We start from the raw sequence: 23,767 nt of genomic DNA, 5'->3' as shown, positions 1-23,767 counted from the left end.
TGGTCTATCTCTTCCCTTCATCACCCTAGTTGTAGTATGGCAGGAAATCCTCTCTTCTGGGCCCAGTCATCACTGTCTCCTTCTTCCTCTTCTAGCCCCACACTTGAGCAATCCTGTTCCTTGATTGCTATCTAAATTGTCCTTATCATATGCCAGACACTGGAAGAGCTGCAAGGCATCGTTTCCTGCAGGGCAGTGCCAGGCACGTAACATATGCTAGACATCTACAGGCAGATGGGGTTGGTTGGGGCCAGTGAGGCATGAAAAAATGGGAGCTTTGGTAGGAAGAGGCTGAAGAACTCTGCAAACTGGTCAGATGCCATATCCCAAGCAATGTTAACAGCTCATTAGCATTCCCTGCAGGGCTGGCAGGTCAACACAGGAGGTCAAAAAAATTAAGAACTGTTTTCTTAAGGAAACAGAAGGTAAAGAGGGTTAGATACATACAGCTGGTGTAGGACACAATGAACGGGTTGGTCTGAGAGAAGGCAAAGGGGAATGCTTCGTCTCCGTCTCTGCCTGCTTAACTAGGACCAGCCATCTGTCCATTTTCTACCTGGGATTCTCCCCATGCTGAGCTGAAACTTGCTTTATTATTCAAAAGCAAACTTGCCCAATGGCACAAGATGTTGGGAGGCAGCTGATTCATGACCTAGCCAAAGACATCGGGAGGAGGGAGCGAGGTTTTCCTTTGAACCAGGCTCTGTAAGCATATGGTAGGCCTTGTACTTCAGGACGTGATCCATATGCTGCTCTTCAGTGCCCATATGCTTTCTATATTTTCAGTATTTATTTATTTTAATCAGGATTGAGTCTCTGATCTTGCTTTTCCTTTTGCTGCTGGCTGTAATTACATTTGGTTGTGCTACTGGAGGTAAGGCAATGAGGTTAAAAATGAACACCAGTGTGTTTAGTTGTGTCCTTTTAACATTGTCTTGTCCTGTGTGTTTCGTGAAGAGAATTGTGTTCTGGGTTAATGGTCTCTAATGCTATTAGTTTGTATTTCTTCTCCGTGCTGCAGCTCAGAAGTGGGGTTTCAGTGGCTCAGGGTCAGAGGAGAGGCAAGCTCCAACTATAAGGTTCTACCAACATGAAGCGATGCTCACAGCTTCTTGTGGGGTTAGAAACTACAGATGGGTGTATTCTTACTTCACTGGATAAAAACAGAATCAGGAAGCAGCTCTGGTCTCTGTCTCCAACCAGCATGGCAGAATGTGGCCTAAGATAGCCACGAACTATAGGTACAAAAAGTGCTATCAACCGCTCTGTTTATCTTCTCTACTAATGTGGGGGCATTTTGCCTTCAACAGGGCAGTGTTTCCCAGTCTCTTTAGCTGAACCCTTCCTTGCACGTCGGCTGTGAGGTGGTGACAGACATGGCTCCTTAAACTGGGCGAGAACGGGGCTGTTGAGGGCCAGCCTCTGCCCTGCAGGCCCGAGCTCAGAGGGGTCACTGCAGCCAGGGAGGAACAGCCTGGCCCGGTCCCCAAGGAGCACAACAGCAGCGATATCCTGGCCCCCTGCAGCCAGCTGCAGGGTCCAGCCTCACCCTAACTCCCTTAGGGTCTGCTCCTTCCTTCCACGCTCTGGCAGGGATGCCACTTGAGTTCCTCATGCAGCCCTATGGCAGAGAGCTGGAGTAGCAAGACCCCTTTCTGGCACGTACAGCCCATACCCATCTGCATTAAAACAACGTATTTGTATGCACTGTAAGTATTCAGCAAAGAACAAATGCGTAATAAGCAAAAATGGAGCTCTTCTTTCTGGGCTTGGTTCTTCAGCCTGGGAGAAGTCCTGGTTTCACGCTGCCTGCTGGAGTGCCGTGGCTGAAAACAGAAAGTCATTTCTCACAGCCAAAAGGCTTTATGGCCCAATTATTTTAACCGCATGCTTTTTGTTTTCTTGTGAACATGCTACTCTAATTAATAGTGAAATCTGATTTCTTTTTTATTTCCACATTTTTATCTTTATAGAAAAATAACTTCTGACAAAATAATTCCTGTTTTGGTTTTGTGATACTAGGGCAGGGGGTATTGTTTTTTTATTTTATGTTATTTTATTTTATTTTCTGTGGGAAGAATGCATTGTGTGATGGGTCTAGTGTTAATGAAACCATACTCTTTTGAGGATTCACACCAGTAATTAAATGCATATTCCTCAATTTTCATTGCATACAAATAACAAATGAGCAGATTGGGTATTTCCTGCATGAATTGATAACATCTGTGTATTATTGGGGGATCAGTGGGGAATACTTAAGTCCTTTATCACTGTGTTGTAACTCACATTAAGATTATTTGGAATCAATGACGGCTTTGTAAGAGTAAAAACTATGTCCTGGCTTCTTAAAGGCTTTATCATTGACGTGTTTTACCACCACAAAATTCTTAGACGTTGAGAAGATGTTATAATGTCAAGGAGTAGGGACAAGACGAGGGCTTTCTTGCAAGAAGAACAATCTCAAATCTTTATTTAAATCTGGTGCTGGAAAGTTTTTCAGGTAAGTAAAAGGTAGCCATATTTATCCATAAATATTTTTCAATTTCATACTTCTCTGAATGTTGGTTTTGGAGAACTGAAGAGTCAAAATACTGCAAAGGATTCTGGTGTTTCTGATCTTAAAGGAAGCATGGGATAAAAACCTTGCAGGAGAACCTGCTTTTCTGAGAACTTGGAGATTCTTTTCCAGACTGGTGCTTTAGAAAGAAAACTGTTCAGGAGCTTCCTGCTGAAGGCCTTTTGGTAGAAAATACGTTTTTTTCAAAATCAAAGATTTTTAAGAAGGATGTGTAAAGGTCCCTTTAAGGAGAATGGGAGCCATGCAGCACTGAACTCCTTTTGTGAGGTATTATAAGGTTTGAAGAAGATCCACATCGTATAAGAATATTAAAATAATGTTATTAACAAAGTAAAGTATTTCTATGCTCTCCAGTAAGAAAATAATTTGGAACTTTCTGCTCTACCCCTTTCCCCTTGACAAATATATTTTTGTCTGAACTAAGAAGGGCAATCGAATGAAAAATACTGGAGTTTTCATAGCACATGAATTCCAGTGCTTATTGAACTCCAGTTTGGAAAGATAGCCTTTTAACAGAAAATATAGGAAAGAACCTGAATTTCAGATCTTCCAAGGTTCAGTCATGTCTCTACTTCAGAACTCACACTATCACATTAACAGAAGTCATCATTTATCCTTGTAACACTTTTCTCAGGTGGAGAATAGAAACCAGCTCTTTGAGATTGCTACAAGATAATTCATTGGGCAGTCCCTTTCCATTGTAAGCAGCCAGGGAACGTGACAACCTCACTTGGCTTTTCCAACCTGGGCAGGTAGGCTCTGCTTTCTTAGCCTGTACAAGCCTGAGGCTGTTATCAAATCAGTTGCTAATAGTGATGTTAATCATTGCTCCACTGAGGCTTAAATGACAATCTTCCTTACAGTTCTGGAAAGAACGTCATCATCTTGGAACATATTCTGAGAAAATTCACATTTTAACTCTCCTGGAGAAGTAATGGAAAGTACCCGTGTTGTTTTACTGCAAGACTTGGATGGGATTTTCCAAGCACAAGTAGACAATAGAGGGTGAAACCAGTCTTGGCTGAATTTTAAGAATCCATCTCAGGCAGGATATGTCCTTGGACAGAGAAGTAAGCAAGGTCATGAGTGTTTTCTTGAACATGTTGCTTGCATGCTGAGCAAACTGTCTTATCGTCCAGGAGTACTTCGGCATTTCGGGCTCCAGGTAAACTGAGAGTAGAGTAACACCTGCATCGCACAGTTTCAGGAAATCATCTTCCTTGTCCACACTAAAGAGATGGAACTGGGTAAGAAGAGGGGAATGTGTGAGATCCAGACCCCATCTCTCTGAATGGGAATTACAATCATTTTCTCTTTGTTCTGCCAGTGAAATTTCGGTGCATCTGTCATTTTCTCTTCTTTTGCCATTTAAATGATAAGAAACAAACAGATCTGAAAACGTCTCCGGTAACTTACAGCACTGAGCTTTGATTCACACTTCCTTTAATTCACTGCTGTGAAAAATGGGCTGGCATCCTACTGTGAATTTAAATACTCCCAACCCAGGAATAAATGGATCCCATGGCTCATTTATCTTTCAGCTATTAATTAATAGTGGTTAATTGTAGTTATGAACTGCAGCATTCCAGTCTCCAGCATCCATACATTTTATTTAATATATTCTGATGAAGGTGGAGTCAGCGAGTTGGAGAATAATTAAAAAGAGCTCCTTGCCATCAGCTTCTTACAAAACCTCAGCTTCCTCATGAATTCTTTCCTACAAGAGTTGTAAGATAACTATGTCTACCTCTTCAGAGAGTAGTTTTGTGGCCCTGTGAGAAGATCCTGTCCTTGATGTCATACGCTAAGCTCTTACTACCTTTCCCTGCATTGCACTAGTAGAGTAACATTGCACATCTATGTCCTTGTTCTAGAATCACGGGATGAGAACCGTCTCTACCCTTACTTCTACCCCTTCTTTGTGCAAAGAAATAGCTGACAATATGAGTAGGGCAATCCGACTGCAGACTCACAGATACGAGGATAAGTTCATGACTTTCTTCTGTATGAACTTCCTGAAACTTTTGGGTACCTCAGAAAAGATAGGTCATAGAACAGGGCTAGGACAGAATTTTGCTTAGATGGACAGCGTTTCCTTAATTCACAATTCACATGTCCATTTTCTGGAGACATTTGAGTGATATTTTGCTGTGTTCTATTGAGATTTCAGTACCTGTTGTTGAAATAAAGAGATTTTAAGCTCATGGAAATACAGAATGTCATTTAGTCAAACATACTAATGAGCTTTGGTTTTGAAGCTAATGCCTGAAGTTTCATTCTGGGTGTAGATCTACACTTGAGGCACTTCGCGTAGCTCTAGGCAAAGTGGGGGCCCACGAGGACTGGCAGGTGTTAGGGCACAGACACTGCAAGCTCGTGGGGCTGTTTCCTGTGAGACTTCCTCCTGAAGGCAGCTATTGTTTGTTTAAGAGAGAGCCATATCCACTCTGCTCCCAGTGGCATCCTGAAACATACTTGCAACACAGAAAAAATGATGACTCTAAAATTGGGTTGATGATAAAGCTTCCCCCCACCCCTCTTAAATGCTTGTGGCTGAGCTCTGGCAGAGAGCTGTCCTGTTGGAAACTGAACTTCGTTCATCTGTGCTCTGGTGGGAACCCTGTGTTCAAGATAAACATGCTAGTGCTCTTTGAAGTCGTTTGCTCATCAAAAGCACAGTTACTTTGTTTGTTTTATGCTTGATACTCCCGTGAGATGCAGTTCAATTTATGGTATAAAATCTTGCTGAAGGAAAGCAGTTTCAAAAAAAAAAAAAATACACTGCTGAGAAAGAAAGAATATTGCCCTCAGAGTCCATTGTATCTTTCTTATCGTACTATTAACGGATTTTGCTTGTACTGTTTCCATAATTCATATGAAAAATCTTCACTCCCCACCCCGGTGTCACTCCTCTGATACTTTTTGAAGTATTCTGGGGTTAGGTTGCATGCAACATCTCTTGAGATGTTAAGCTGGGCCCAGAGATAGTGGTCTGGTGATAAGACAGTAGCTACTTCGGTTATGATCTTTGACTGCTGTTGTTGCTGGATTAGAAACCCCTCTGTGGGGGGATGCAAGTTATAGACATAATTTTTGATGGCAGCTTTTAGACAGATTCATAACCTTCTAGATAGGAAGATACACAAATTCTGAGCCTAGGCAGGATGTGAAGGTGAAGTACACGTTGCAGATAGAGCATCAGGAGGCATTATGGAAGCATTATAGTAGGACGGGGTAAGTACTGTTCCTCATGATGACATCCTCACACGCTCCAGGACACACACACAAGTGTTAATGACTGAAGGTATTTGAAATGTATTTATATCTGTCCCATGGCTCAATGCCCCTTTGTGCAAAGATAGAGAAATCCCAGCCTTTCGGAGCTGAGCTTCGGATGGGAAAACTATGTCTGTCCCTTACCTTTCTTGGTCCCATGGACTCAGCATGGGTCCACTAAGCCTGGGTTTTGGAAGCACTGATATGCTTCACCTGTAGTACGCTTGTTCTCACAACCGGGGGTTCCCTTCACTGCCTTCTAACTGCTGTTCTCAATTTCTTTTGACTCAGTCTTGCCGGGAGCCTTCTAGGAATACTCTCTTGTGAGTTGTGACATCTGGATTGCAAGGACGTTGTTTTTTGAGGCTGGGAATTCAGCATTCACAACTTCAAGAGATGTTGAGTGCTAGCAGGTTTTTTGCTAATGACAAACTGAAGTTTGGACTTTTTTTTAATCACAATTTGAAAAAACAAACAAAAAAACAAAAAACAAACAAACAAAAAAAAACAAACACAAAAACAAGAGTTTTAGAAATTAGTCATAGTAATGACCTGCTTTAAAATGTAAATTTATATGTCTTGTGCAGGTATAAAATAATGTAGTGGCTCACATAATCTGAATGTGACAAATCTGTATCAGCAATTTAGAGCAAGAAATGTACCGTATACGTATATGTGTTTATATATTTGCTTTATGAAGGAGTAAAAATGCATTCTAAGTGTCATAGTTGAGGTGCGGGGAGTTTGCCGTGACTTGCTAAACGCTCAACAAGATAGGAAAAGAATATGACTTATTTTTCTTATGTTGGGCTTGCTTTTTCTTTGACAGAAGTGTTCATCTTCTATCTTTCTGGCCCACATTAATGATAATTGATACATCTGAAGAAGTACGGATAAATTAAATATAATTTTAAGCTTCTCCAGTGCCTCCCAAGAATCCTGAAGTAATTTGCTTTTAGGAAAGAATTAAAGAATGCCACTGTTATGAAAATGGCCATCTTGTAACGGTGATCATTTTTAAAAGGTGGGAGAGCTAAATCATAGAAAAGCTAAGCTCGGGATTTTCAGAGCACTTAAAGTACATTTTTGTGGTTGTTTGCTTTGAGATTGCTTAATGTAGTCATCTAAAATTCAAGGCTCCTAAAATCACTCCATGGAATCGCTCCATCACTACATGGATTTTGCCCAAGATCACAACGGGAGTCTGTAGTAATGCTGGGCCCAGAATCTACATGCTGATTCTGACCTTGCTTAAGCTAATCTTAAATCTTCTGTAGCTATTAATGTCAGTTGATTTACTTTTGATACAATGTTACTGTCACTAAGATTAAAAATTCAGATTTCCAGACTTTTCATCCTGTGCTTTAGCTCAGCAGAAAATAATTCTCTCTCCATATGCTATTTTTTTGGATAAGCCTTTAAAAAAATATAAAAATTAAATGCTTATCTCAGTGTATTCTTTTGGCAAAAGTGAACTGGAAATCTCAGCTGGAGTTTTCTATTCTGGTTGTGTTAGAAATGTCTCAGGAGCAGCTTCCTCTGCAGTGTTTCAGTGCTGCTCATTTTGCTCCCATTCGCAATATCACCAACTGAAAAATAAAATGTAAATGTTGTTGTTTTAAACTAAAGCAAAATATTCTATTTGATTCATTTAGCAGTTGTCTGAACACTTCCATATTTTTAGAGTAGTGCTGCACAGTCTAGAGACAAGATCACAAGTGATTTTAACGTTTCCTGTGTATTTACCGCTTAATGCCAAAGGTAGGATTTTATTCATTTATTTCTGATGCTGCTCCTAAGTTCACTCTCAGTCATTTGGCAGTCATCGTTGGGCATTATGCATAAAACCATTTGTTTTATCGTTATGTTTTATCGTTATGTGCACACACTGGTAGTGACACTGCAAGAAGGTAAAAGTCCAGTTGTGTACAGATTTCACGTTTTATCCCGTTGCTCATAAGAGCATTGCTTTTCAGACAGATTTGATTAACTGCTGCCCCTAACTGTGAATTTCTTAGTTACTTTGTGGTTTCAGTCATAGGTGGGAACAGGCTTTAAGCTGTTGAGAACTCTTCCTCTCCTGTGGAAGAGCAGCGCTCGGATTTTGTCTGTGTCTCTCAGCTGTGGTTCAGTTTGTGGGAGCTATCAGAATGTTGCTTTTGCAAGCAAACTTCACCAAGGATTTAAATATTTTAAGCACTTTCAGACTTTATATCTTCAAAAAGGACCTCTTGCGTCTGGGTTTATCCTCAGATATTTATATTGACATGTAATTGGCTTTGAGAACAACCTCATGTATTCTGCTAACGAGAGGCGATGCTGGATAGCCTGGCTCGCTCCCTGAAATTGTGCACGGTCTGGTTTGTGCTAGTATCTCAGCTTGTCTTACTTGTGTGTCATCTTGGAGGGACTTGGCAATGAAATTAAGAGTTGGTGGAAAAAGGTTCACATAAAAGAACAAATTAATGTTTCCTATCTTCTGTCCATAAAGTCTGGCTTTTGGGCAGTGCAGCTCCTGAAGCGCGTACCATATGTCAGTACTCCTTAGAGCCGGTTCTTCTTTAATGTCATGGCCTAGAGAACAAGTACAGGATTGTTGAGTGGATGAGCTGCATCTTTTTTCCCTTCTCTTTGTTCGTTTTTTCTTAATTTCTACATTCATGTTTCAGTCCTCGGGTTTTATTTGCAAGTGGCATCAGATAGAGCTTTTGGTTCTGTACTGTCAATGAGAATCAGGAGTCCCCTTTGAATCAGCCAACACCGAGCCAAATCAGGAGGCATTAAGCAAAAAACATTGCCTGCAACTGGGCAGTTTATAAAATAGGCAACTACGAGGGGCTGGAGGCCTGTTGGGAGCTGAGATTCTGACCTATTTGCTCGACTGTGGAAATTAGGACTGTGTGTGGAGTCTCACGTTGCTGATACCTTAATTTGTTGTCCTGTAGCTTCAGCTTTTTGAAGTAGCTTCTCGAGGCCCCTCCGCTCCTGGCTCCCAGGTTGCAGCTTCAGGATTGCCGGGGAGTTTTGGTGCTGGGTGAATGTAGCAGAGAAGTCCCAGTCTTGCATTGACACTGGCTGTCCCGTCCTGCCTCCCTCCCTCCTCACTGTCAGTTAATTTAGCTAATTTCTTCCCTCTTAAATTGCTCCCTTCTGCTTAGCAGCTTTCACAACTTGTTTGCAGCCCCCCACCGTCCCTGTGGTTACACATCCTTTTCTAAAGGATATATTAGACTGTTTGTTTAGGCTGAAAGCTGCGAAGGGAAGGTTTGCAACTGTGTTTTCCTGCTGTCTAGCACAAACAAAGCCTGACCATTGTTTATTTCCAGATGCACTGCAATGAAAACAGTTGATGTTGCATGCATTAATCAAAAAAGTTGCAACACAGAGCTAAATCCCTGTCTTACATTGCTGTCCCCCAGGATTGTGCGGATGGGCAAGAGAATGGAAAACGTGGCCCACAACAGCTTCAACACGTGGCACAGAGATTGCAGCTCCGAGGAGACTGTTTCACCTGCTCTCTCCTCCTTGCTCATTCCCGGCGGTGGCTCCACTTAAAGCTTGGACTCGTGGCTCCAATCAAGCGAGCGCCCAAATTCCTAGAGGTACCATTTTGCAGCAATGTGAGCCTAATTGTTTCTAGATTGAATATTTTCATGGGATATCAGTCTCGGTGTTTCTGGAATTAGCATGCTCACTGAAGGATTGAAGATGCTTATCGGGCCCGACAGCTTTAGTGTCAGCGGGATCATCGACAGCTCTGCGAAACTTAACTGGGCTGGCGACAATATTTATTTATGCGGAATGGAGACATATGGCCAGAATCATCCGCTCCCTTTCCTCAGTAATTAAAACATCTGGGAGCACAAAAGGGCTGTAAGAAAAAAAAAAAAACCTCTCTCTGCTAAATAAAACAGGAGCGCGATGCCTTTACATAATTGCCCAGGCTTTCTTTTGCCATCGTGGCAGGGTCTCTGGAGGATCAACCTTCTCTAATGTTTTTTGAGCGCGTGACAGTCTATAGAAATGCAACTGAACTGAGCACAGCACTCAAACTTTTTATTAATACTGTATCTTGCTTTATTTTCCAAAGGACAGATTTTAATGCTCCTGAGAGGAATTGGGGATTATTTAAAGAGTAGCAAAAGCATACTGAAGTCATCAGCTGTTTTACAGACCATGATTACACATTGATAGCTTCTCTGTCTGGAGTATTCTGTAGATATATCTCTGATAAAACACTATTTCACTGAGAGTTTTGAGGTTCAAATTCAGAGCAGGGCAGTATGATGACAGCTGTTATCATTTGATGGATATTCGGTACAGCGTGCAAAGCGTGTTTAATGCAGTTTTATGCAATTTTCAGAGATTAGGTGTCCCAAACAAAGCCATCACAAAATGAAGTAATTTTCTAACTTCTTGGCCCTTGCAAAATCCCCAGCAGAGCTGTATTTTCTCAGCCCTGCAAGGTTGGACTTCAGAGGAGGGATCTTATTTTTGATATATGACTCTTCTAAATCCGAAAATCTGTCATCTGCAGAGATGGGTAGACATTCTGAGAGTTATGTTGTTTTATTATACACAGGGCTCACACAGTGCTGCCTTGTTGAGGCTTTACTTGCGTAATCACCACCTTACGTTGTTGTTGTTGTTGAAGCAGCCTATGATTATGATTTGAGTGATCTTCGTGAAGTACCCCAATCGCACCTCATCCAGGTTTTGCAGGCAGCAGTGCATTTACCCTCACAGGATCTCCTGTGGAAAGAATAAGGAACTGAGGCAAAGAGATGGAATAGGATTCACCCATGATCATGTAAAAAGTCTGTGGCTAACCTGCCTCTCTGAGACAGCTCTTTGTGTTTTGAAAGCATGACCAAGCAGTGCTCCAGCAAGGAACCTGCCTACAAGGTTGTAATGATTTTTTATGATCTTAAAATCTGTTGAAGTCAAGAAATTGATGCGGCTTAGGAATGAAACAATAGATTATTTCTGTGAAGAATGCTCATTTGTCAGTCCCAATCTGTGAGGTCTGCACCTGTGTGTGTGAAACAGGTTGGGCCAAGCAAGCATAGAGCTGGTAACAAATTGCTTAGTGCATCACCTGCTGCACAGGGGCTGGGGTTAACATCTCCTCCCTGCCTGGCACAGAGCAGGAGCTAGATACTGTCTGTCCCATATCTCAGGGAACGATACCAGGTCCTTGCCTATTTATTATGAGGCATCTTGTTTAAAAGCATTTTTGAGAAGTTGTGACACTTGAGTACCTTTGCCATCAGTGCTCTGGGAAGCATCTAGCAGTGACAGAGCAGCGGCTCATGACATTTGAAGACTCTGGCATCTAGAGACTGCTCCAAGGTAAGAAGCTCTCTGCAGGCAGTCATGGGGCTGCGGTTTGTTGCTGTATGAAGTAGCAACCCCTGCCTCCCATCTATTTTCTGACCATGCTTGTCTGTGCCTAAAGTAACTTCAGTTTGCCAGGACCTTCTCTTGTGGGGTGCGATGCGGTCTGGTCCCGGGTTTGTCTGTAGATACAGACTCAATGGCTCCGGCATCAGGGAAGGATGCAAGGAGCTGCAAGGAAGGATGTGGGGTGAAATGCTCAGTTAGAGGGGGTGGGTAAAAGGGCAGAAGAGGGGCAGTGAGGACAAAAAAAGCATGAAGTTCTGCACTGGGAATTTAGGAGAAAGCATGGGACCCCAGCAGCTGGCAGCTGCTGGTGTTGATTTGGTCTTGATACGCAGTTTTGCTTCCAGCAGGACCCAAGCAAGCTAAACCAGGGGCTGTTGGCAGTCATACCCAGATTAGCTTTAATACAGTGCTGGAAGCCTCTGCAGCACAGCACACCTGCACTAATTTAGCTCTTTGTCAATAAAATTAGCTCTCATGGAGTGCTGTGACATTTCCAGTAACTGAATTGGCTTCTTGACCTGACTGGGTCAGGCCATGCTGCAGTGTGCTTTGGGCAGTACTTCCTGAAGCAGAAGTGAGGCATATATATAAGCAGGGCAAAAAGGGGTGTTCACTATGCATCTTTTTGTCTTGTTACTCCTTTTCCAGGTACTTTATGGGTTCCACTAGCTGCAGGAGGCTAGTCCTGCATTGTCAGTGGCTGTTACATTTAGCAGAACACCCCAAATAATGACAACAAAAGAGTTTTTCCTAAAGAAAACTTGCACTAATAGAGGTCCACTCAGATATGTGTATATGACACAACTGAAGCCTTGGAAATGTCTAGCTAGCACAAAGATTCAGTTAAGCGCAGTCCAGTTACAGGTGTACTTCCTAACGGAAGTGTTTGACATCCACGCAGATGCTTGGTAAAACCTATCCTGAACAGCAAAGTAATTTGCTCTGGCAAGGTGGAGAACATGAATGCTCTCCGTGTGATGGCTTTGTTACCTGCACTGATAGCTTAAGTTTCAGCAGGTGTTGTTTTGTGAACTGTGGAAGAACCCATTAGATGTGCTGGGGAAAAGGCTAACACTGCGGGGGCAGGTGCCAGTGTTACTGGGGGGAGAGCAGGAGTCTGCAGGCAGCACCTTGGGTCCAATTCTGCCCTCACTTCCTTAGGCTCAAAAATCTGGGACATCTTCTCATAGACATCGATGCATTTTACCCTGCCCGCATGCCCTGAGGGCTGTGACGGTGCCACGTGTGACGACTTGATGGTTTTTTACTGTGGGGAACTGTATGGGAGTGTTTCAGTTTGGTGGGTTCCACGTTGCTGCTTCTCCACCCCTGGCCAATGCCCCCAGCCAGATGCGTGTTCTGCTTCCATGTTCTGGCTTCCTAACAAGCCCAGAAACCATCCAGTCCCTAATAAATTCCAGCGTTATCAACCCATAATTCCTTCAACCCCAGTCTAGTACAGACAAGCACTTAACAAAGTATTTAGGGGCTGTGTTTGCTGCTTGCTTTGGAAGATGTAGCTGCTGGCATGAGTGGAGTTTTTCTTAATTTATAGCATTAGTTAATTTGCCCTGGAGACTTGGGATCCTAAACTGTCCCGGTTCTGTGTTCTAGGCCCTGTTGAATGGCATAATGAGGGTGACCATGATTTAGTGTTGTTCTGGCTGCTGTAAACAAGGGATGTTGGATTCAGAAAGACCCCAGTGCTCAAGCAAAAAACAAATCTCAGAAGGATTTGAAACCAAGATATACACAAGATTAGGAGTTTCTGCTTTGTTTCTTTATCAGCCTTCATTTAACCCTTAATCTTCTTTTTCCCTTGTGCTTTACTGCTAAAAATGTGATTAAAAAAACAACAACAACAACAAAACACCGAAGCTGGAGACATCTCATAGAACAGAAAAAAAAAATGCAATTATTTTATTTATTTAGCAGCGGGCATTTATTTTTAAAGGAGACGACAATCGCTCATGGGGTCACTTCACACGGGGTTATAAGTAGTGTAAGAGTCGGTGCCGGGCGAGCACCTACATCATTTTCCCATTTGCCTCCCTTCAGACCCCCTGGAAACTCGTCCCATCCTCCCTCAGATGTGGCAGCCACTGGTGGAGCTGGCACCCCTCTGGTCCCCGGCCTCGGCCGCTCCGGATGAGTTCCGGCCCTGGGGAGGGCCCTGGGGAGGGCAGCGGCAGCGCTGGGGGGCGGCTGCCGGGAGGTGCTCCCCGGGGCAGGCCCCGGCCGTGGGCCTGTTCCTCGGGCGGCAGCTCCGCGTCTGCAAGAGCACGGTGCACAGCCCCCCACCGAGATGTTTGTCACAGTGCGAGGGGTGGGATGGAGAAACCCGCACGGGCTTACCGCAGGCAGCGTTTATCGGGCTTTTTACTTGGGAGAGAAGCTGGTATTTACACTCCGTGGCTGTGTAGCTGGTTAGTGTTAACATGGCTTCTGTGAGCGCACGGGGAATTGTAGTAAATCTTCCAAGAACGGAGAGCTAGTTTTGTCTTGTTTGACACATTGTTTCCTGATAAGAGCTGCTGGGAAAATACTTAAGTTTTCTCGTCAGCCTGAGCTTGTGGGGATGCCAGGAGAGGCTCTGAATCCACAGGGTCCTGAATAAGAAATTTAAACAGTGGGGCTCTGGGGGGGGAGCAGGCAGCGAGCTGTGAAATGGCCGGGCACCAGGGGCGGCTTTCTGAAGTCCAGGCAGGCACGGGTACGTTCAACGTCTCTCTGGCTCTGCCTGCCGAGGGGTGGTGAAGCTTTCCCCTCTCTGTGGGGTTCCCGGCTGGTGCCGGCCGTGGGCTGCAGCTCGTGTGCGGAGCCGGGCCCGTTGGTCCTGGCTGAAACGCTCAGCAGCAAAACTCTGGTGGTGTCAGGACCTGTTGGCATGGGGAAACAGTGCAGAGCTGAGGCTGCGCGAGCGCCGCTGTGTAGGTCAAGGCCGGGAGGAGAAAGGAGACAAACCCGCTGTAGGGATGTTCCTAGGTTGGTTTTAGTGGTTTGTGTTCGCTGTCATCCTAGTCCTGCTGAAAATCTGTTCCTGATGTTACAGTTGGTGGTGGTACAACTGTGCATCCCAGATTCCCCGATAACTCTGCTGATGTTTCTTGGAATCGCAGTTTGCATTGTAAATAACGTTGTTTTGAAAGTGTGTCTGCATGTGAGCCAGCAAACGTGGAGGCTTATGTTCTGAAACCCCAAGGCATGCGAAGCACAGATAATTCTTGTGCTTTTTTTTTTGTATGAACTCAAACCTCAGTTTAGTTTTTGGTGGAAAACCCACACTAAAATTTTATGTCAACCTATGTTGCAAACCACAGACTGTGCGCGGGCTCTACATGATTTGATTGCTAGTTTTTGCCTAAGGTTTTTTCAGGCTTGAAATTCAAGGGTTGCAAGCTCACATAAAACAAAACAGACTTCCCATGAACCACAGTGAACTGAAGCCACTTATTTTCAGCAAAACTCACACTGGATTTTATTCAGCCCTGAACTTCACTGACTCCAGCAGAGGTAGAACATTTGCTGTAAAACTATTGTGGATGTGGATGTTTATTCTTAGCATCTGAGAACCTATCTGCTTGCAAAGGTGTCTAGCAAGGATTTATTTGGCCGCTTGTATTGAAAAGTGTTTCTTGTATTCCAGCACAAAAAAAAAGGAAAAAAAGAAAAAGAAAAAATAAATAAACGTGGATGCAGAGAGGGGAATGTTTGTACCAGCTTATCTGCATGAATAGGAAATACACATACATACCCACCTCGTGCTTTTCAGTCAGAATTTCTTCTTGCAGGAAATGGTAAATGCTTGTGGAAGAGCACACTTGTGACAGACACGCACAGTGACAAACTTTTAAAAAATAAATGTTCCTAATTTTCTGAGCAGCTGTTTAAAACTAGATACATGTCAAAAATTACCCCGGTGATGTCAGCTCAGCCTTTTGCATTTTTCACTACCTGTCCCTGGGCAAATTCTGATCCATCGCCCTGCACAGAGATGTGTTCCTTCTACAAATTAAAGTAGTTAAACAAAATGGGAGCTTGAATAAAAAAAAAAGTTTATAAATTAGCTATGAAGTTCTGTAAACATGTTTCCAGCTTTTTTTTTCTTTTCTTCTGGATTTAATTGCAGCTCTAAATGTTTAATTTGGAGATTTCAAGAGCAGACGTAGCCGGGGATTCTGATGGGGCTGCGGCAGCACAGCCTGCTGTCTGTCAAATGGACAGCGCTCCCAGAAAGAGTAACCCAGATTCCCCAAAAGACATCCGAGTCAAACTGCTGATGAGCTTGGCTGGCATCTTAGAAAGATCTGGAGATGACAAGATTAACCCTCAAACGCCATGGGAGGCAAAGGGCATGCCATTCGGAAAGAGGGGCACACACATGACTTGGCAGAAGGAAAAAGCTGCCAGGCTCAGCAAAATGCAAGTCTTCTATCACAAATGGTAATTTTAAAACTGGGGAATAAGATGCAATTAGTTCTGTTGGCTTTCAGTATTTTTTTTTCTTTGTGGGGATAAGTTATTTAAGATGTATTTGCTATGTCAATAACCTCTGTGGAGTGCGGCACAGATGATAAAGGTTGTGCCACTTCTCAGCAGTATCTTGGGAGGTCCCGAGCATGTTCTTGCCAGGGCCTCGGTGCTCCTTGCCCTAGCTGGAGAAATTCTTCATAGCAGGTGCTCGGTGCTGCTGTGGTGCCATTGGATACTAATGTACTACTTGAAAAATTCAGCAGCAGGCCCTTGATGTTTCCCTGGAGGAGAAAACACAAATATGAAAGGCAGTCACCCTGAAAGCGAAAGGGGAGCAGTTGGCTGAGTTTGGATCTGTGCGAGTTGCTGCTGCCCTGGTGGCAGTAACGTAGCTCTTGGGATGGAAGGAGCCAGTTCCTCCACTGGCTTATACTGGTGGGTCTGTGCTGCGGTCACTGGAGCGAGGTTTATTTACACCAGAGGAAGAGCTGACCTCCATAAACTGTAAACAGTCCTTGACAGAAATATGTACCTAGGCCTTGTCAGCTCTCAAAGGTTTTGTCAGTGTTGGTCTACTGGCACGTGTATGGGCAAGCTTCCTCTAGCAAAGCCAGCAAAATCGAGTCCTTCCTGGCCTCCTGTTCCTGCCCTCTCCATTGCAGGCAGAGACCAAAGAGCCATCCTATCAACTTTGTGAATTTGTGTGGATTTTGCTGTTGTGACTGTGTCTTTGGTGTGGTTATATTGATCAGGTGCTGCAGGCCACTGCATCTCCGAGTGGCCGTGTTCTTAGCAGAGCTGGGTGGTGTGGACACAAGGTAGTAACAGCACCGTTGGAAGCTGATTGACTGCCTTGGAGAATTTAGCTTGTATTCCCAAGGCATGGAAATATTTCTAGAGACAAGGAAAAAAAAATACATTCTGGCTATAAATAGCTAATTTCTCTCCTTTAAATGCATTTTTAGAACAGATAAAGATGTAGACTGGGGCAAAGATTTTGAGTTTCATCTGATGATACTCAGAGGTCCCTGTAAGAATAACCCTTTGCACACAGATGCAAACCGTGTGCAAGTTTTATGTTGCTGGCAGTGATTATAAGGGCATTACGCGCCTCGATGCTTTTTCTTGTTTCCTTGGAATTAATCAGTATGCTCAAAATTTTATAAGGGATCAAAATAGATACTTAATAGTGGATAAACACTGAGGGTTTTTTTATTATTTCTAAAAATGAGCAATAAATTTCCTAGAAATAGTCACTGAAAATTAATTAAAAAAAAAAAAAAAAAAGAACCTATTAGAAGCTGATGGACCTCAAGGCACTTCATTAACAATTAAGGAACGTGGTTCCCATGTACTGTTGTGATGGATACGAGTGTCTCCATGTACAGGTATGAAATGCTAATTGAGGCTTCAGGGGAAGAGTTAGGGCTCCCTCGTGAATTTATCACGGTGCTTGAGGCCGGTGAGAAGCAGAAGTTAGCATCAAGTTGCAAAGGCTGCTGGATTTTCTCCCCCGCTTTATATTCTCATTTAAGAGACACCAGTTGTATCTAAGAAAACGAAGAGGAGGAAATGGACTCCAAAAATAATAAGCCTTTATGGAAAACTGCATTTAGAAAAATTTGAGGCCATCTGAAGGCCAGCTGGGGGCTTCTAAAAGTAGAAATGCACTCGGTTTACAAGTTTCAGTTGGGTTGCAGTCTGAGATCAGGCTTCAGCAGAGCTGTGGGGCAGGGGGGTGGGCGCAGCTCTGCCGCTGAGCCCGGCACTCTGCAGCCTTTCCAGGTCCCTGACCAACATCCAGGGGATGGGCAGCAGCATTTAAGATAAATGCTTCCTATCGGCCTATTTGTTAGGGCCATAAATACAGGTGACCGCCGTATTAGCCTTTGATCTAACGCCGTGTGAGGACATCCACCAGCCTTGATTTTTGCCTGTCATTAATATCTTCAAGTTCCAAACTGGTGCAGACCAGAGTGGTTTACAGCAAGTGAATTAGATCAATTAATTTCCAAAGCAAAGCTAATGGGCATTTTAGAAGAGGATTTAATGTCTCATTTACTCTCTATAGCTATCTTGTTAAATGCCAATTAAGTATCTAAATATTTCTTACAAGCTTAATGAATTACAGTATAATAAGTAATAAATGATCACCAGTTTTTGCTAACACGCTGAAGTCTTCTGTTAACTTAAGAAAGTGAACATAACATTTTTTCTATCACACTTGTTTGTGCCAGTAAAAGAATTATTTTTAATAATTAGATAATGTTTAAGTAACATAATAGCTAGCTGAATACAGCCTTTCTGTGCGATAGGATACTGTCAAGGAGTAAAAGTCCGGATACGACTGTTAAGGGTCGTACATTTGAATAAGTTTTTAAACTCATTTTTGCTCCTAAACTGTGCAAATGCTTCTGTTTCTTCCTATTAGTCACTTATATAATTAACGCTATTTTCACACACAATTGCACAGCTAAACTGGAAATCTGGCACATCACTTTTGTTCAAACTGATGAAGACAGTCTCGTGGAATTGAAGAGTGCAGTGGTAGAAATGCCCTTTTCCAGGTGTACTTGGTGTCCTCCAGAAACATCTGCGATTTTTTTCATTTGTAGTGAACCACAACTGAATGTATATGAGCATGCAGGCATAAATAAAATACTTGCAGGTGATTTTTTTTCTCCATCTCTATATTTGGGCTCTATCCTTGCCTTCTATTATTTGTGAACCATATGCAAACATCAAGGAGGTGATTTTTAATCATTCCTTTGTTATCTTCAAAGAGAAAGAAATCTTCCTCGTTGTTCTGGACAAACTGGTTTATGTCAAGATAAGAGGTGCATAAAACTTCAACAAGATCGTGCAAACAGGGTCAGGATGGACGACGTGAAGGATGGACTTTGCACGTGCCTGTGGAAAAATAACAAGGAACAAACCATCAAGTTCCCAGTTTCCATCACAACAGGCTGTTGCATTTTGAACACCGTGTGAGTGAGCATCTTTGCAATGAAAGGTGTTTCATTTTGCAGAGGCCAGCCCAGGACTTGGTCCCTCTGATGGAGTAAACGTGAACAAGTTCACTCCTCCTCCTCCTCCAGTTCTTTGGTACCCAATTCCTACCATGAAAGAGCAGCCCCGGGTTTTCCAGCAGTGTGAGGTGCCTGCAGCTGGCACCAGGTTTCTGAAGAGTAGCTCCAGCTCTCGCCTCGCTGGGTCAGCTCCCCGGGTTGTGCTGTCAGGGGCAATGGGAGGCTGGCCAGGCACTACTTGTTCTCAAGGGCATCCCTACATCTTTTTGGTCCCATACAAGTGCTATTGCCAAAAGTTGTGTTTTTTTTTCAAGCTTTGTTCCCAGACTAGTGGCCTTTAAGAGTATTCTTCAGGTATTAGTTCTAAGCAGTGCCTCCTATGCTGTATTAGAGAGAATGCAAAGGTATTCTAGGATTCTCTTTTTTTTTTTTTTTTTTTTTTAAGCAATGTCCTCCTTATTTATGTCAGCAATTAGTTTATTCCTAAAAGAAGGGAGGAAAACAGAAAAAGCAGCGCACAAGCGCTCAAAGTGTGCCACTCCCTAAGTGCTTTTTTCCAATTTATGAAACAAACAAACAAAAATACCCTCCGAAGTTAAACTAATATGAAACAGCCCCAGCATTTGAACTTGTCGCAGGAAGCTGGTTTAAATTTTAATGTGAGCTCTGGAGTAGATTTGTGTAAGGCAAGGTAAAGCAAGGCCCATGAAATATTGATTCTGTACATTTTCTTATGAATTTTTATACTCCAATTTAGTAAATTTTTCATCTTGCCTGCACTTAGAGGTTGCCTATAAAGTCGTTACCACCAATTGTATTAACTGTTGTAAATAAATCATCTTGGTTTGGGCTATTTGTATGAACATGGGCCGACAGGACCTGGTTTTGTTTGAGCTGTGGCATTTCATGGCCTCAGTCTGAAAGGGCTAAAAAGGGGTTATCAAAATTTAAAATCCGTCATGGCACAGCAGCAGAGATGCAAAACCCATGAGCGACTGTCAGAGGCAAGCATCTTCCTTTTACATTTCCCACCTGCATCAGATAAAGAAACCTGGAGAACTCTCCAACAGAAAGGCCCTTTTTTGTTTCCTGGCAGAAGAAAACGGGGCGATGGCGTTACAGCCTGCGGTCCTCAGGCTTGCAGATGCAAGACACTGAAGATGCAAATAAAAACCAGAAAGTTTTCTGTCACTTTATGGATAGCCCAGCTTTGCAAAAGCTATTTCTTTGAAATGTTATCTGAAATGGGAACATCAGAACATCTGATTTGAGGGGAAGTCCCGTAAGTGAAGACTTTGCACTTGGCAGTTTGAAATGTGTAAGCCACAGTTCTCTCCATACGTAGTGCTTTGTCTTGAGCACAAATTAATAACCTCCATCAAACCCAGCATAGATGTTAGTGCTGCCTCCTCGTCTCTAATTATAAGGTATGAAGTGGGTAGGTAGGCAAAATTCAAACGCAGCGAGGTGGAGGTTTTCTGATGCCTTCCCTGTTAGAAGTATTTCAAAGTAACTTTTAAAATATTACCTAACGTTCAACTCGATAAGCTTATTTTCTCTTCTATGAAGTTTGCCATTGGTAAGCTTCACTGCGAAGCTATTAATAGAAAACACAGTTCAAGAGGAACTCAGGATGCGTTTAGTTTGTTTCCCTTATTAATGTTGAACTAACTTCCGAGGAATGCATTTTTTGGTTATTCTTTCTTATTTGTGGTTTTAACCCCCTTTTTTTTGTGTTAAGATGGGCTCAGCCAGTCGCAGCAAGATACTGCCTTCGGTTAAGGGTGGTCAGGTCTGAACCCCTGTGTGGACGGGAGCGCCGGCTGGGCACGGTGATATCGTGTAGCTCCTTGGGTCAGAAGCGGCAGCAGTTGCTGGGTGAGGACCCAACTTGAAAAAGGCTTTTAGCGTGTGCTTGTGTCCCGTAGTCGTGAGTGGTGCTTAAAGCTGAGTGTATGCCTCGGTGCTGTTCTGAAGATGGATGACATGAATGTGGCTTACTGTGGTTGATGTATAAATAAGAACAGATGGTTTTTCCAGATTCCGGTTAACGATAATTAAACTCTAATTTATTATTTTATTCAGAATAAATCTCCATTAATTTTCTGTTTTTGTAAATATTCTGAAACAACGATTTTCGAAAAACTGTCACGAATATTTGGGCTATGTTGAAATGAGCCTTATGGTAATTTGATCACAAAGCGTGCTGGGTGCCCTTTTCCTGATTTTTTGTTGGCTGTGTATCATTTTTTAATCATTTTTTAGTAGTTGACATATAATTAAAGATCATAAGTTCACTTTATAAGCATAATTTGTTTCAGAAAATAATCCTGCAAGTGAAATCACTTCTCCAAGTGTTTGGAGGCGCCAGCAAGACAATTCACAACTGAAGGAAATTCACTGAAAATGCTCAGATACTTCCCCGACTTCTCGTCTGCTGTGCTGGCTCTGTCCTGCTCAGAAATCACCTGGGCTCTATTGTTTCATGTGGTGCTTACATGTTAGTTGGCTCAATACATTTAAAGCTCATTTAGTTTTAGTTGTTTTTTTAAAAAATTTTGGGATAATATGAATAGCAGTAGTGTTCAAACAAAAACCGAAACATTTTTGAAAAGAGCAGCACCTTGTTAGTTAAATGGCTTTCTGCAGGAATCACCTCGGACTCGGTTTAATTTGCGCTGTGCTGCTGAGGCTGCCCTTTCCGCTGGCTGTATATTTTAAGTGTTTGTGTAAACAGCAAAGGATCCAGTTAATTACAGAGCCTTCCTCCCATTCAGCAAAGCGATGTCCGGCCTCCTCTGATTGCGAAAGCGATAGGAGAAGGGCACTCGGAGGCAGGAAGGAGCTTGCAGAAAGGGAAAACGGCAGGCGGGAGGCACGCGGGAGCGCGCTTGAATAAGGAGAAGAGAAATGGAGCGGGGCGCGCGAGCAGCATCTTGCAGGGGGTCTCAGGAAGCTGTGAAAGGGATACGTGGAACAACAGGGCTGGGTTTGCGGTTGGTGTGGAGGTTGCCAGGGCTGTATCAGCAGCGCTCTCAGCTCCAAAAGTCCTTACCACCTCGCTTTTGCCGAATGTTGGTGTTGGGGTTTATGTCGGAACTGACAGGGCAGGCTGGTGGGCTCAGGACTGATCCAGACCTTTTCTCCAAATTCCCTGCAATCCAAGCCCCAAAATCCCAAAGCTTTGTGGAGTTGAAAACAAAAAGCCAACGGCCGTGGCTCGCGTTCCCCAGGCACAGGTAGTCCTGCGCTGGTACAGGGCTCGCTGCTTTGCAATGGGCTGCTCCCTTACCCTGATGTAAGTTGTTGGTGAGCAGTTGTTTGCTCACCTCTGATCTTACACGGAGAGCAGGGCTCGGCTGGAGGTCCCTTTTCGCGAGGGACACAGAGTTCCTGCATAATGACAAAAGGAGCATCACTACAGAGAGTCAGGTTGGTAGAAAACCTTCAGGAAAGGGTCAGCTTCTGCATTTCTTTAGCGTGTAGGTAGCAGGACAAGAAAGGAAAATGAAATGCAGAGGACAAAAAAGGAAGCTTGTTTTTTTTTTTTTCCTTTCTGTATCAATTTTTACAGCCTTTATTGGTGTTGGTTATTCCAAATTCCCATGCAAGTCAGCCTTGCTGTAGGTGCAGTGTGGTTTGAGTGACGGCGATGGTGTTTGGCTGGGTTGGGGTGGATGGCCGCCCTGTTAGGGCTGTAACGTTTGGGGAAGTTTGGATGTGATTCTCCCCCAGGCCTCTATAGTATTGATTCATTTTTTTAAAAGATGCAAGTAAAATCCTGCTGTCTGATTGGAACTGACAAAGTGTAATTCAGTCAGTTACATGTGAAAGCCTTTTGAGGGCAGCTAGAAACCAATGTTACATGAAGTTTTGTTATTTGGACTTTAACATATATAGCCAAATCCATATATTTAGAACTTTTTAAAGCCATTTGATCATGATTGTATTCGGAGCCTAGAATTTTTCATAGCTGCTAATTGCAGCACGTTGAAATGCGCAAACAGCTCGGGTGTAGGCACGGCTGAGGGACCTGCAAAGAAAGTGTCAGAGGAGGAAGGATAGTTGAATGCAGGGAGAAAGCCTTGCACACCCTCAACAGAATTGTGACCAAACTGGGTATGGGAAGGTGTCAACTTGATGGTGATGTTGCCCAGTGTAGTAGCACAGAATCGCGTTTATAAACGATGCTGTAGCTCCGTGGTCCTGCAGGGGCCCGTTGTACAGACCCAAGTAGCTCTCCCAGTACTTTGGTTAAGTACTGCCAGTATTAGTACAGCTTTGGATGAGCCGGGGAAGCAGACACTGAGGAAACTAAATGTTTTAATGGGAAAAGGCCTACTTTTAAAATACACTTTGTTTTGCAGCTGGGGTACAAATGGAAGCACGGGTATCTCCTGCTTGGTGTGTTTAAGTGAAACCACGAACATCTAGATAGAAACTCCTAATTTCAGCATCGGATTTGGCATCTATCTGCTTATTTGCTGAGTTCCCTTAGCTCCTCGTAACTCACCCAGAAAAGACTTGAATGCCAGGTGCTGGAAAGTTCAGCAGAGAGCAAGGTCGGACCCAAGGGCCCAGCATTTTAAGAGAGCAGAGCAAATTAAGGTTACCCTTCAAACCCCTGCTCCGAGAACCTGCCACTCCTCTAAACCTGCTTAGCTGGAGCCCCCAGAAGTGTGCCAAACAGGGCCCAGAAATGTTTCAGTATATATTTCTCCTGGAAGCAGGCAGTGTCAAGAAATGCAATTTTGTTAGATGACCGCCTTAGCCTTGAACTTTTCAGGCAAATCTAAATGAAGAGAAAGAATTTATTCTGGCTTCCAGAACCTGATGGGAGCCCTGTGGGGCGTAGGTTCAAATTTTTAAATGTTCACATCAAATCAGATAATGGTATCCACCCCCTCAAAAGCTCAACGGGTGGAGAAGGACAGAACATAACAATAAGCACATGCAATCCTTCAGAGTTCATTATACAGCAAGTGTGTTTCAAAGGACCTTGAGA

The 23,767-nt window shown here is 43.3% G+C and overlaps 1 long non-coding RNA gene across 1 annotated transcript in view; it reads left to right on the top strand.

Moving 5' to 3' along the window:
• LOC118176919 overlaps positions 1 to 23,767 on the top strand; it is a 181,201-nt gene that overhangs the window by 145,302 nt on the left and 12,132 nt on the right. Inside the window, exons 9-10 of the long non-coding RNA XR_004755571.1 lie at positions 9,274 to 9,456; positions 11,128 to 11,206. This is a non-coding gene — a long non-coding RNA (uncharacterized LOC118176919). The remainder of the gene's footprint in view (positions 1 to 9,273; positions 9,457 to 11,127; positions 11,207 to 23,767) is intronic.

Source organism: Oxyura jamaicensis, chromosome 20 (assembly GCF_011077185.1).
Source record: "Oxyura jamaicensis isolate SHBP4307 breed ruddy duck chromosome 20, BPBGC_Ojam_1.0, whole genome shotgun sequence".
Lineage (NCBI taxonomy): Eukaryota > Metazoa > Chordata > Aves > Anseriformes > Anatidae > Oxyura > Oxyura jamaicensis.
This window is presented reverse-complemented; position numbering and strand designations above follow the sequence as displayed.